This window comes from Alligator mississippiensis, chromosome 4 (assembly GCF_030867095.1).
Source record: "Alligator mississippiensis isolate rAllMis1 chromosome 4, rAllMis1, whole genome shotgun sequence".
NCBI lineage: Eukaryota > Metazoa > Chordata > Crocodylia > Alligatoridae > Alligator > Alligator mississippiensis.
The window spans coordinates 69817791-69832790 of NC_081827.1; positions in this window are offsets into that span (position 1 = coordinate 69817791).

The following is a 15000-nucleotide window of genomic DNA, read 5'->3' on the forward strand; positions in this document are numbered from 1 at the left end:
ACCCAATACCTCTGGACAATGCTTAAAAACACTGACAGATAGCAGAAAAGGTGGGGGTGGAGGTAACAACCAGCAAAGCCCAGAAGCATGGGAAATGTCATAGTAGAACATAAGCATTGCTTGGCCTAGATCATCCCTGACCAGTGGCTGTGCAGCCTTTTCTTGAATACCTGGCCATGTGCTACTTGGATTGGGGGAAATGAGGTGGGGAGGGGAGGCAGGGATGGCCTCAAGTTCACTGTGCACAGGGATGGCAAAGTGAAGTGTCCCAAAGCAGAGCGATAGGTGCTCGCTGCCTGGTGCATTACAGCAGTGGGGCTAGGGTAGGGGCATTGGGGCAGCAGCCCCAGGCACTGATTTGTGGGAATAGAAGTAAAATAGTTGCCTCCACAGCTGCATGATCTTGTCGTCAGCCTGATAGTAGCCAGATGGCATCTCTGCCCTGGATCTTGGCAGCCCTATTCTGTGGCATAATGGAGTGCTGATGCAAAGTGAGGAGGCGAGTATCAACAGTATTGAAGACCAGCACGGTCAGAACTTGCTGAGTCTGTCTTTGCACAATGCGAGCCAGAGGAAAGTATGAACGCAGTCCCCCACTACCACAAATTATGCAGTTGAGTTTTCTGCATTTGGGGAAATAGCAGTGGTCAGCACACCTAGAGTACAAGGGATGAGCCTCACCCTGAGAGAACCTTTTATTTTTTTTAATTGGTTTCAAAGGCCAAATCAGTTCCAAATTCTATTGGGCAAAGTCCAAGTAGTCAAGTTCCAAATTTTGATTGAGCAGAGAGCTCAGTCATTCAAGTTTGTGTGTGTGGCTGTACCACCAGGCAAGTATCCTCCCTCCCAAACCCACCAGTCTTGGGCTTTGGATGCTCCCCAAATGCATGGCCAGCATCTTGCGTACAAGTAACAAGGATGGAGGCCTTGGGGGTTCAGATGCTCCTTAGGCTCACTCCTAGCCAGAAGGCTGAGTAAGCTAGTGGGGAAGTGAAAATGCAATCCCCCATTGGCACAAAATTGTGTATTTGAGGGGAAATGTTTACTGATGTGTGCTTTTTGAGCTGGATTGCTATGAGAACTTGGATTTTGGTTCACCAAAAATGATTGCTAATGAATAATGCTGTGCTGGATTCTAACGAATAATGAATGCTGTGCTGAATTCATCACAGAGGATGATGTGCCAGCAGACGATACCTCTGGAATGCAGGAATGTTGTAAACAGCTTCAAGGGTGCACGAATGGGGTGTACAAAGTGTGGTCGTTCCTCAAGGACACAATCCTTGAAGCACAAAAGAAAACCGTTCCTATGAAGAGGAAAGGTAGCAGAAGGGCTGGCAAGCCCTCCTGGCTCAATAGGGACATCATGGTCCTCTTGAAAGAGAAAAAAGAGGCGTACACACAATGGAAGCTAGGGACAGTCAAGGAGGACTATACAACAGTGGTCCGCACTTGTAGGGAAATAATTAGGAAAGCTAAGGTGGCAACTGACTTTAAGTTAGACAATGGAGTCAAGGACAATAAGAAGTCCTTCTTTAGGTATGTAGGGAGCAGAAGGAAAACTAATAGAAGCGTGGGGCCCCTGCTTAACACCTCAGGACAACTGGTAACAGACACTCAGGAAAAAACTGAACTCCTGAATGCCCACTTTGCTTTGATATTTCACCGGACCAAGGGGAAAGACAAGGAAGATAAGGATCACAGGGGGCATGGTGGGATGATAGACTTCCCACTGTGGATTCTGAGCTGGTGCAAAACCAACTAGAAAAGCTAGACATTTACAAGTCAGCAGGACCAGATGGACTTCGCCCAAGAGTGCTGATGGAGCTGGCTGAGGTCATTGCAGAACCCCTGGCAAAACTCTTTCAGAAACTGTGGCACACAGGGGAGATCCCTGAGGATTGGAAGAGGGCCAACATTGTGCCCATCTTCAAGAACGGGAAAAGGGAGGACCTGGGCAACTATAGGCCAATCAGCCTAACCTCCATCCCAGGGAAGATTCTGGAAAAACTCATTAAAGAATTTATGTGTGATACGCTTGTTGAGGGAAAGATTCTGAACGAGAGCTAGCATAGCTTTGTCATGGGTAGGTCTTGTTTTACCAATCTCATCTCTTACTACAAACAAGTCTCTCGCCACCTGGATACAGGAGAGAAGGTTGACGTTATAAACCTAGACTTCCAAAAGGCTTTTGATCTAGTATCCCATATCCTTGTGGAAAAATTGGAAGATTGTGGGCTTAACTGGTCAACAGTTGAGTGGGTGGAAAACTGGCTGCATGGTAGGACCCAGAGAGTTTTCATGAACAGACCTGTGTTGTCCTGGTGAGAAGTGGCCAGTGGTGTCCCACAGGGGTTCATGCTTAGACCAGTGCTTTTCAACATCTTTATCAATGATTTGGATGTGGGGGTGAAAAGCTCGCTGGCCAAGTTTGCAGACGACACCAAGTTATGGGGGAGCGTGGTCATGCCAGAAGATAGGTTGCAGATATAGGCGGACCTGGACAGGCTGGAGACTTGGGCAGACTAGAACCAGATGAAGTTCAACACTCAGAAGTGTAAGATGCTCCATCTGGGGGCAAACAATCCACAACATACCTACAGGCTTGGTGGTGACAATTTGACTTGCACCATGGCTGAAAGGGACCTAGGAGTAGTGATCAACCATCTCGTGAACATGAGCCAGCAGTGCGATGCTGTGGCCAGCAGGGCAAACAACACGCTGGCATGCATTAACCGTTGCATCTCATGGAAAACTAAGGAAGTGATACTCCTACTGTACTCTGCACTGTTGAGACCACAGTTGGAATACTGCGTCCAGTTCTGGGTGCCGCACTTCAACAAGGACATGGAAAATCTTGAGAGGGTCCAGAGAAGTGTCACCCGTATAATCAAGGACTTGCAAGCCAGAGGAGGAGAGGCTGAGGGATTTGGGCCTCTTCAGCCTACAGAAGAGAAGGCTGAGAGGGGACTTGGTAGCGGCTTACTGCTACATCAGGGGAGTACATCAAGAACACAGTGAACAGCCGTTCACCAGGGCACCCCTGGGGAAGACCAGGAGCAACGGATACAAACTCCTGGAAGAGCGCTTCAGGCTCAATTCCAGGAAAAACTCCTTCACAGTCAGGGTGTCCAGACTGTGGAATAAACTCCCTCCAGAGGTGGTGCAGTCATTTACCCTGGAAATCTTCAAAAGGAGACTCACTGGGGTCACTTTACCCCAGTTGTCTTTTCCTGTCTAGTGCAGGAGGACTGGACTTGATGATCTACGAAGTCCCTTCCAGCCCCTAACAATCTATGAATCTATAAAGTCTAGGCATCTAGCCATTACATCTTATACCAAGTGATATCAATTTTGATGCATCTCTGTCAGGGAACCTTGCCCTGCTGCAGCAATATTTACACCACCACAAAGCAAAAGAGATGATGACAGTAATTAGGAGCTCCAAATGTCCTCCTTTGCACCTGTCAGGCCTTCTGATGCTCCCAAAACATTGGATACCCTTCAGCTTTTCTTGGCTTAACAAGGTGTAGGTGATTACTTAGTCATTCCATTTTGCAGAATTTTTAACAGTGAATGTATATAGGGGTGCCAAGCAAAATCTTTATTTTAGTCCTTTTGAAATCACGTTTCATTAATAGCAAGCACTCAGATGTTTTTCCTGTAGAAAAATAAACAGTAAATGAACATTAAACACAATATACTGTGGGTATTCTTTATAGTAAGTATCAAAAATCATTCTTTTTTGTCTCTGACATGTAAAATATATGTAAGGAAATAGTGAATGACTATCCATGAATGACTGACCTATCTCATCAAAACAAGAAAATATGACTTGTGACTTGTAACACATTGATATTTAATTGTCATTAGAGGGGAATTGGCCTTATGTTACTTACTGAAGTTTTAGTTACCCATAAACTATAGGTTTAAACAAAGGCAGAGCCTGGGCCAGGTTCAAACTGTAGTTTTAGATTCAAACTTAGGTAGCACCAAAACTCCGGATCTAAACAGACCTGGTTTCAAAATCAAAACACTGCTAATATTTTTGAGGAAAGAAACTAGTAGATGGGTTTGGGAATTTTTTTGACTCTTCTTGGAAAATGCGCAGTTGTTGAATCCAGATTGTTTCACTATTAGTGTTGACTAGCTTCCAGTGAAATACAGGCTGGATTCCAAGAGAACTTCTGAAAGGTTTCCAGCTTCCTCACCTTGTGGGCTATTTTCTGGCTCTAGGCTTCTGTGGTGAACTGCTACATGCACTGTTCCAGAGCTGGGGAACCACAGCTTTCCTGTTCCCGGCTTCCTGCGCTGGAGCCAGGGCTGTGGAAGCCACAACACAGTGTTTGGGGTTTCTGAGCTATTACCCTCCTGAGTATTAATGCCTGCTTCTGTGTCCCCTCCTTCCCCACCCCCCCAGCAGAGCAGATCAGATCAGGGAGATCTTGGTAACTGTGCAGGGTGGTGACCCAGCTGTTGTGGACCTTCTCTGTGCACCCTTAAGAGTAGGCCATTGTGGATGCTATACAATATACATGATCATCTGCTCCATACGCTTGCACCATGTCCTTCCAAATATAACTTGACCTCTTTTATAAGTATAGGGTAATTCTTGTTGAGGTGGGGAAAAGATCCCAATGTAATTGGAACAATATTGTATTTCTCTCCTATACTAATACCACAACTATTGCACCAATACAAAACTAAGCCTTAAACATGGAGGCAGGAGTTAGTATCCCCATAACCTTAGGCTTGTAGCTTGATCTTTTTTTTTTTTACTTCTAAGGTGATCAGCATTTCTTGTCCCTTTGTTTTTCTACTTTTTTATTTCCTTTCTGCTTTGTTGTAAGAAAAAATGGATATAACACAGTCTTTACAGTGGTCAGTAGTCAATCAACACTAAACAAGAAAATATACTTTTGGTAACAATCTGTTCTGAGCAGCTGTTAACTCTGAAGAGAACTAGAATGAGAAGCTTTCATATTGCACAGTTTTATCTCTTTCTTCCTTACCAGAAAATACTTCTGCACATAAACAAAGCAATGCTTGAGTTCAGCTGTATTAGGAACATTCACTCTACTCAAAATAGGTGGTAACATTTCTCTATGGCTAGAAACGGATGTTGCCAAATTGAGTGATTCAGCTGTTCTGCAATATGTCATGGCACACCTGATTCACTTCTTTGGGCCAAATACACATATCCCCTTGTCCCAACTTTGATGATGTGGGACAAGGAGCAACACGAGCTCCCCACTTTCCCTGATGCCCCAGACCTGTACCATGGGACTAGGGCAGTGAGGAAAAGGTTTTCTCCTTTCCAGCCAGCCCTATGGACCTGGCTAAGTGGAGAAACACTTTTCCCCAGACCCATGGCACAGGTCTGGAGCAGCAAGGAAAGCACCATGAGGTAATAGATATCCACTGCAATAAAGCAGCAGAGTTTATTGCTACCTTTAATTGTGCCATTGATTTTCCTGTCATCTGGTGCAACAAAGCATATGGACAGGATATCTGTTAGGTCTGCATCCGTGCCACCTTAAACATTTTTAAGGCAGCAGAAATGAGAAATTAGATGGCATCTGTTTCCACCCTATGAGAATCAAAGGGACCAAGCATGATGACTTTTGCTAGATAGTTAAAGCAAACTGTCTTTCAAAAGTGTCAGCAATTGTATAAGTTCGTATCTACCTTATCTACACATAGTTGCAAGCCAAAATACAAATTGCTGTGCAGTTTGCCATTAATGATATATGCCTATATATCCCTAAGCTAGGATATATACAGAGTGGACATGCAATAGCATGGACAAAATATTTAATGAAAATCAGCGTCTTAAAAATCAAGATGTTTGGATCAGGGTGGAGCAGGGCATACTGGGACATGCAGACTGCCTGACCTGCATTGCCTCAAGAAAGCAGCTGTGGATTATGTTGCCAAAGACTGTATTTTGGCCACCCCTGAGTAAGATGCTTTTCATGTTATTCCAGACGAACAGTTATGGTTCATGATTGCTGGGGATTTAAGTAGTAGCTATTTATATGATTTAGTCTGACTTTCTATCTTCAGACAGTGCCTGCACCCTGAATTATAATGATGAGACAGATTGATTTAATGTCTCGAGGAGGAGGGGGAAGTTATGCTACAGGTTGAATTCATCTCATTGAGATGCACAGTAATTTAGTCTAGGTAACTGTCTAGAACAGAAGCTCCAGGCTGCATTTAAATTAATCCTTTGGTGGGCCGGATGAAGTGGTTAATCTTAGCTATATTCATAGGCAAAATATGTAGGGCTGAGATAAACAGGCCCTATAAGTGTTACCGGTTTAACCCAGTTTACTGTTTTACCTGTTTATCAACCATTGCCTTATAGTAAAGGGCAATTTGCCATTTGTATCACAAACCTCATTTTTTAAAAGAGTTAAATCAGGATTCTTAATTCACATCACACCTCCTTGGATGTGCATTGCTCTACCATTTACTACTTTGGACCATTTATCACCATCCCCTTCAGACCCACTTTAAGCCTGACATGTAACTTCCATCACCATTTTCATCACTAAGTATAACAAGGTTCAAAAAAGGGATTAGATAAATTCCTGGAGTACTGGTCCATTGAGAAATCTTAATTAGTCAAGGATGTGTGTATCCTCTGACATCTTTGAACCAATGGTAGCTGATACCAGAGAGGATATGTCAGGGGTGGATGGTATTAGAAATGCTCCGTACATATACTTTCCCTCTAAAGCAGCCACCCTCTAAAGCAGTGACTATTTGCTACTGTCAGAGATTGGATACTAAGCTAGGTGCTGTTTAATGTGCTTTGTCTATTTAGCTCTTGTGTGGCAATACTAAGCAGCTATCTACAGCAGTTTCCTTCGGAGCTTTCTCTTCAGGTTGCCATGAGCTGCCCTGAAAACTGCATGGATGTTTAATTTAAAGATTTACTCAAAGAATTTTTCTGGTTGCAAGTGGAAATGGGGATGGATTGATTATTAGGTCACTCTCTATTGACTTACAATCTTCAGTCTCAAAAATCTGAAGTCCCTTTTGTTTTCATGTTTATTGGTAGAAGCCATTTTAGAATAATGGTCCCCAGTTCCTCAAATGGGAATACAATTTCAACAGTGCTTGGGGTTGTTCTTTCAACAGCAGGTGGCAGATGTGTGATACATTTCTCTTATCCTAAATAGTAAGTTAATAGCTGGGTTTTGGGGAGAGTGGATTTTACAATGAAAGTGGTTTTGTTTTGGGGGAAAAAAGGTAATAAGCAGTGATGAGTATCTAAGAGTCTGTGTCAGTACAACCCCCCCCCAAAACAATACTCTTGATTCAAATGGTTTATGATTAAATTCTCTCAGTGTTCTCTTTTGGACAATTTGCCATAATCTTCATGCCTTGACAACATTTTATTGTTGTTACCCTTTACATTAGTTCATATTTCTATGCAATTAATATATTCATATACTGTTCAAAACTTTATCCTTCAGCATCTTGAAGGTATGATCATCAACATTTGCTTGATTGGAGCGGATAACTGTACAGTCATATGTGATAACATAGTGTAGTTTGTTCTTGCTTCTACAGATAATATAAATCATGTTTTTAGAATATTTATAAAATTGTTAAGTAGCCCTGTAATCAGATTTTAACTGTAGATGTTTCCCCTGACTGTAGGGCTCAGCCAGTGGGGAACATGTTAGATCGCAAATGGAGATAATTGTTGCATAGCAGGGGCTCAGAAGTACCAATCACCTGCACTCAGATTGCTGTCTCCCATTTATCTGGTAAGGACTAGTTTCTAAAATGTGTTCTTCTTTTTCCTATCTGCTTCTGGAGGGTGAAATTGTGGTTTTGCACTTATGTGCGTACTGTGGGTGTCTAAGTAACCATCTACATGGTACAGGTATTGCACAATGAACCAGTTAGTTGTGCAATTACCTGGGGACCAGCTATATGTGCAAAGTAGCTATTATATAATAAAAAGCTCCAACCAACTATAAAGTTAGACCTCAAAAATGTGTATTAACTTTAGAACTGGTTGCTACTGAGCTTTTATTTGCACTTGGAGAAGGGTCTTCCCTGTTACTGGGAGCCCTGTCAGCTGACAGGGATCCCAACTGCAGTGGGGCACCATGCCCAACATGAAATCCTTGGGCCCTGGAGATCATGGCTGCTGCAATCTTTAGGATTCTAGGGTATAGGAAACTGGGATGCATGGGGCTTCCAACCATAGGAGCTTGCTTCTTGCCAGAGCAGGGGAATTGGGCCCCCCCTGCACTGGCAATAAGGTGTGATGGAATCTCTTGCATGATCTCCCAATTGTACCTCCTGTCATGCATATGTGGTATGACAGGAGATGTGACTGTGTGAATCACCCATTAGATCCCATTGCACCTTTAGCTGCGCGTGTAGAGGGGGTCTAACTGAATGACATATTCTGTTCTTCATGCAGTTGTAGGTACAGAATTTTTGCCACAGTTGTTTTCACTGTGAAAGAAAACCAAGTATTAAAACCATTGATTTTTAACAGTCAATTGCTGGCCACTGTGAACTTACATAATTATTTATTTAGCACTGTTAGATGTGCAAACACCTAAGCATGATTCTCAAAATAAACCCAGAGATTTCAAATTAGCAGGGGTGACGCACCGGACCGCACATGCACACCCCCCCCACCACCACCACCGAGCGTGGCGGTGCTTCCCCTACAAAAAGGCACTGTCAGCCTGCAAGCGATCACCGTTTACCACCCCTCCTCCCTTCCCCCCATCCGCCAACACCGCCGGTGGCATCTGCAGGTGGTCAGTGATCCCCTCTGGCCGCCACTGCCACTGCCGGTGGCATCTGCAGGTGGTTGCCGACCCTTGGTTGGTGCTCGCCACCCCCTCCTCCCCCCCACCCCCGCAACAGTGCCGGCAGCATCTGTGGGAGCTCCCGCTTATCGCCGCCACGCTCCCGTCACTGCTGTTCCCCCCCCCCGCTCCCCAGCCGCTGGGGGCATGTGTCATTCATGCAAATTAGGAATCCATAGCATCAAAAACTCTAACCTGTTGTGGTCTTTCTGAATTCTTTGCAACAGAAACATTGCTCTGTTATGTTATTTTCCCATAGTCAAAACCAAGTGAAAAGTAAAAGCTTAAATTTTCTGAGAGGGGCCTTGAGTCTAAAACTATGGTGTTCAACCAGGGGCTGCATCATCCTGGAGTGCCATAATACAGGCTTTGTCACTGCAGCAGCAGCCAGGTAAAACTCCCTTGTGCATACTCCTGCTGCTTTAGGACTGTGATCAGCCCAAACCAGGCAGAAGCTGGCTGGGCTGTAGTCTTTTCCTGTCTGAACCCTCTCATGCTCCTCCCAAGGAACAGAAAGCACACAGGATAGTTCCACTCTGTTTCCAGGAGGACTGTTGGAGACAGGGAAAGGCTACATAGTATCAGGCAGCTCCTGCCTGCTTTAGGCTGATCAAAGCCCTAATGCAGGAAGAGCACGCACAGGCACTACAGCTCTTCCCAGGTTGGTTTTGCGGCAGGTACAGGGCAGTTTTACCTGGAGGCAGCAGAACCCAGTGAGAAGCACTGAGATAAGCTGAAGCAGCACTACCAGTGCATCTCAACCACTGGTGCAGCAACATTCAGAAAGGTAGTGGAGGGTGCACTGACTGAGTCAGAAATGATTAAGAACTAAGTAGTGTGACTGCAGGGGGTCAGGGGACTGGAGTATCAGTCACAGGTGTTGCCTCTGTGTGTGTGTGGGGGGGGGGGGTATGTATTGTGGCTGCCAAGCTGCACCTCTGTGAGAACTACTGTGTTAACTAAAACTAGAACTACTAGTTAATAAAACATATTAATACATTAAAAATAACAAGTTAGCATATAAATTATACACAACAGAAGGGTAAAGACAGTTTCTAGTGAAACAAATTGTAGCATTTTTTATGAGCCCAGAAAGCAAAAGGGACAGAATTAGAGGCCTAAGGGTAGGTAAAAAAAAGAGGTGGTTTTCAGCTGATATATGAAGCAGAATGAGAACATGGCTAGGCAAAACTATTATTACTATTGCTACTACATATGCATGATTTCAGGCCCCAGGGATTGCAGAGCACCTCACAAATATAGCCATAATTCTTAAGTCTGCATCTTTAGTCTGTATCATGGTGGTTCATTTTCCTAGTTTGGCAGCATAATGCTCAAATACAAAATAAACTCTATGGGCATTTATACACACACATTTTTGTGCAGGGAAGTGCCAGAGATCTGGCACATCAGAGCAGACTTAGTCAAAAGTGCACCACCTCTATTTTCTCAGCACTAATGCTCATTTTGTTGATTATACAACTGCATGCGCTGCAGTTCCAAGTGCTTTTCAAAGCACCCGCTGCTGCAGCGCATGCATGTGTACAAATGCCCTATGGCAGGGGTTTTCAACCTTTTTTAACAAGTGTACCTGTTGCAGGGCACCCCGGTGCCGCTGCTCCTAGAGAGGAGAGACTGCCAGGGAGAGAGAGAGCGAGCCCTGGCCGGACAGAATGAGCCCAGCTGAGGGTTGCCAGGGTAACGAGCGCAGCTGCGGGTTGCCGGAGCAACTAAGGGGAGCCAGCTGCCTGTAGGAGGAAGGGCCTGGCCCTTATAAAACCCAGGGCTGAGGCCAGGCTGGCAGTTCCCTGCCAGCAGCCAGAGAGGCAGGAACTCCCTCAGCCAAGATATGGGAAGAAGCCTGATTTGCAAGTATAGCTCATGATAGCCCTGGAGGCTCGAGCCTTGATACTAAGTTATGGCCAGGCGGCTTGTAGTTACGTTATAGCCTAGAGGCTTGTACTTTGAGTTTATGTTTGGCTCTGTTTATTAAACCGGAGGCTTGGGTGAGGCTGTAGGGGTTGGAGGAGGCCTCGTAGGGACCCCATAGGGGTGGGGTGCCCCAGCGCCAGTGAGGGTGCAGTCTAGCGCCAAGAGGGCGCATTGTTCTCATAGGTACCCCAATGGTAGGGGGACCCCAGCACCAGTGAAGGCGCAGCTTGCGTGCCGGTGAAGGCGTAACTAGAGGCGAGGAGCACAACCAGTGGGTTGCGGTCGGGGAACAGAGACCCCGGGTTGTGTGCGGGGTACATAGACCCCAGCCCCAGAGCAGGGCAGCATTGAGAAGACCAAGGTGGGCGCAGCGAGCCCCGGAGAAGGGGAGCACCATAGTAGGAAGCCCGGGACGGGCGCAGCAGATGCCAACAAGGGCATCACTTGCGAGGTGTGTAGACCCCAGCCCCAAGGAGGGGCGATTACTGAGGAGCCCTAGAGCGGGGCCATATTGAGAAGCCTCAGAGGGGCAATATTGAGGAAGCCCAGGACGGGCGTAGTAAGCCCTAGAGAGGGGGCAACATTGTTAGGAGGCCCAGTATGGGTGCGGTGAGCCTCGGGAGAATGGCTACTGCCTAGGCTAACCCTGGAGCAGGGGAGAGGGCTGCGGTTGCCCCCGGGGAAAGGGGGTAGCAGTGCGGTGTGCCCCGAGAGAAGGGGAGAGCAGCGCGGTGGGCCAGAAAGGCCAGAGGCTCACTATAGAGTCCTAGAGTGGGCACAGAGAGGAGGAGTCCAGAGGCAGTGCTTCCATAGAGGGTACAGAGCAGGCCCGAGGGAGCGGGCGAGTTGATTAATGACAAGACAACGTCCAGAAACATCTGCGAGGCTTGGGCTGCGGTGTTAGGGGAGGTCGGAGCCACAGAGCGCCCCCTGGCATCGGGGCATTATAATGGGCAGCCTCCCACTAATTAATTAATTAACATCAAGACGTGGCAGGCGAGAAGGCGGGCGGTTGCCGCAGGAACAGGTGAGCGGGCCGCAACTTGGCTCGGAAGTGATGCCTGTTACAATGGTGCATTGGCCGAGAAAGTTTCGTACAGCAGTGCGCAGCATTGGACGCTGGTTTGGCCGTATCAGGAAAAGAATCCTTGGGCCCGGAAAGAGAGAGAGGGGAGAACAGAGGCTGGGCCTAGACCCAGAGTTTCCACCACAGGTTGTGGTGTCACTTCAGCAAGCAATTAAAGGCTTGCGGGAAATCACTAGGCGACAGGCTCTGTTAGTAGAAATGATGGAAAGCAACCCCACCTGACCACCGATCCTGGTAGGGATGTGTGGCTACGTAGCCAAGTGTGACCCTGAGGAGGGAGATGAGCCACCTGCGGTTACGGCGGAAGTAACGATAGAGGGCAGAACAGTCCGAGCTATGCTAGATTCGGGCTCGTTGCAGACCCTGGTGCAGAGCAAGGTGCTACCAACAGGAGGAAGGGAGTTAGTCGATTGTGTACAGGTGCAATGCTATTGCGGGGACTCCTGTAAGATTGACAGGATAAGGGTCAGGCTTCGGGTAGGTAATAGAGACTGGCAGATGCTAGTAGGGGTTGTGGAGCAGTTACCCTACCCAGTGGTACTAGGTTGCGACTGGCCTGACTTGTTAGGGGAGATAGTTAGGGCAAGGTCGCAGAAGACGGTTGAGGGGTTCGCCGTGGAGACGGGACACCCTGAAGAAGCGGCTGAATGAGAGGTGGATGTCGCTGCTCTGTGGGAGGATGAGTACTTCCAGCTGGAGCAGAGTCGCGAGGCAGATTTTTGCCATGCGTTGCATGAACACCTAGCGCGACGAGACGACGAGGTGCTACGGCCTGAACTGATAAAGGTATCTCCGAGGTTCGAGGTATGGAACGGTCTTCTTTACCGCATTGAGCGAGGCGAGCCTGGAGAGGAAGAGGTCATGCAGCTCCTGGTACTGTGGCGATATCGACGGGCCGTTATGAAGGTGGCCCATGAACTACCTATGGGGGGACGTTTGGGCCGGGACAAAACTGAAGCACGCATTAGGGCAAGATTCTTTTGGCCCGGACTGCTGAGAGAAGTGGCGAGATATTGCGCCTCTTGTCTGGTGTGTCAAAAAGCTGACCCAAGGCGCCCCCCAAAGGCCCCTTTAATCCCCATGCCTTTGATGGAGGTTCCGTTAGAATGGGTAGCTGTGGACATTGTGGGGCCACTTCTCCGAAGTAGTACTGGGAACCAGTATATTTTAGTGATACTGGATTATGCGACCAGGTACCCAGAGGCGGTGCCAATGAGGACAATATCAGCTCCTAAGGTGGCAAGCGAACTATTGAAAACATTCTCGCGGGTAGGACTCTGCAAAGAATTGTTAATGGACCAGGGGACGAATTTTACTTCCCACGTTTTTGAAGGCGTGAGTAAAGCCCTGGGAATTAAGCATCTGAAGACGACGGTCTATCACCCCCAAACAGACGGGTTGGTGGAACGGTTCAGTTAGACGTTGAAACAGATGCTAAAGAAGTTCGTGACCGAGAGACCACAAGACTGGGACAAAATGATACCCCCTTTGCTGTTTGCAGTAAGGGAGGCCCCCCAAGCCTCAACAGGGTTTTCACCCTTTGAACTGTTGTATGGCTGACAGCCCCAGGGGATACTTGATTTGATCAAAGAAGGTTGGGAGGACCAGCAGAACAAAGATCAGAACTTGATACAATACGTGGTACAACTGCAAGAGCGATTGGAGGCTGCTCGCAGTGAAGTCGTGGGCAATCTCAGAAAGGCCCAGCAACGTCAGGCGGGGTACTATAACCGAGGTGCCCGGGAAAGGAGGTTTGAGGAAGGAGACCGCGTATTAGTTCTATTACCTGATAGAGAGAGTAAGTTGCTCGCCCGATGGCAGGGACCCTATGAAGTCACATGCAGAGTGGGGTCTGTGGACTACAAGGTATATCAGGCCAATAGACAAAAGAAGAAGCAGATATATCATGTCAACCTGCTGAAGAAGTGGGAAGAGCGAGAGTGTATGTATTTAGCCTCTCAGCCCGAGGAGCTAGATTTAGGACCCTCCTTGACAGAGGAGAGTGGACCAGACGACGTAGAGCTCGCGTTGAGATTATCAAAGGACCAGAGGGAACAGGCTGCCGAGCTAATCGGGGAGTTCGCAGACGTGTTCCAGGAAACGCCCGGGGAAGCTCGGGGTGTGGTACACAGGATAAAAACTCCTCCAGGCCAGGTGATCAGAGAGAGCTGGAGACGGATTCCCCAGAGGCTACAGAGTCGGATAAAAGCCGAGATTGAAATGATGTTGGAGAAGGGTGTCATATGCAGGTCCCACAGTGACTGGCGGAGCCCCATTGTCGTAGTACCCAAACTGGACGGGAAGATTCATCTATGTGTAGATTTCCGGAAAGTAAATGCGGTGGCGAAGTTTGATGCCTACCCCATGCCGAGAGTGGACGAACTGGTAGAGAACATCGGAAAGGCCCGCTATATCTCCACTCTAGACCTGACAAAGGGCTATTGGCAGGTGCCACTGGCCCCGGAGGACCAAGAGAAGACAGCCTTTGCAACACCATGGGGGCTCTTGCAGTTCCAACGCATGCCGTTTGGACTCCATGGAGCTGCAGCCACATTCCAACGGTTGATGGACAGAGTTTTGGCCCCACATATGGATTATGCTGCAGCATATATAGATGATATTATCTATACGGAAGAGTGGGCCAACCACCTCCAAGCACTCAGGGCGGTGATACATGACCTGAGACGGGTCGGGCTGACAGCCAACCCGAAAAAATGTACCATAGGGAAGGAGGAAACGCAGTATCTGGGCTTCCTAGTAGGAAGCGGGAAAGTGCGACCACTATTAAACAAAGTGGCGGCTTTACAGAAGTATCAAGCGCCCCAATCTAAAGAACAAGTGAGGGCCTTCCTGGGGCTAGCCAATTATTATAGAAGGTTCGTACCCCACTTCGCAGATCTAGTGGTGCCGTTGACAAAGATGACCAAAGCGAAGGCACCAGCTAAGGTAAGATGGACGCCAGAGGCGGAGAGGGCCTTCCAAACAGTGAAAGAAGCGTTATGCCTGCAACCTCTGTTATATACCCCAGATTTTAATAGACCCTTTTTGGTACAGACCGATGCGTCCGAAGCGGCGACTGGAGCGGTATTGATCCAGCTGGAAGGGGAGGAAGAGCATCCCATAGCATAT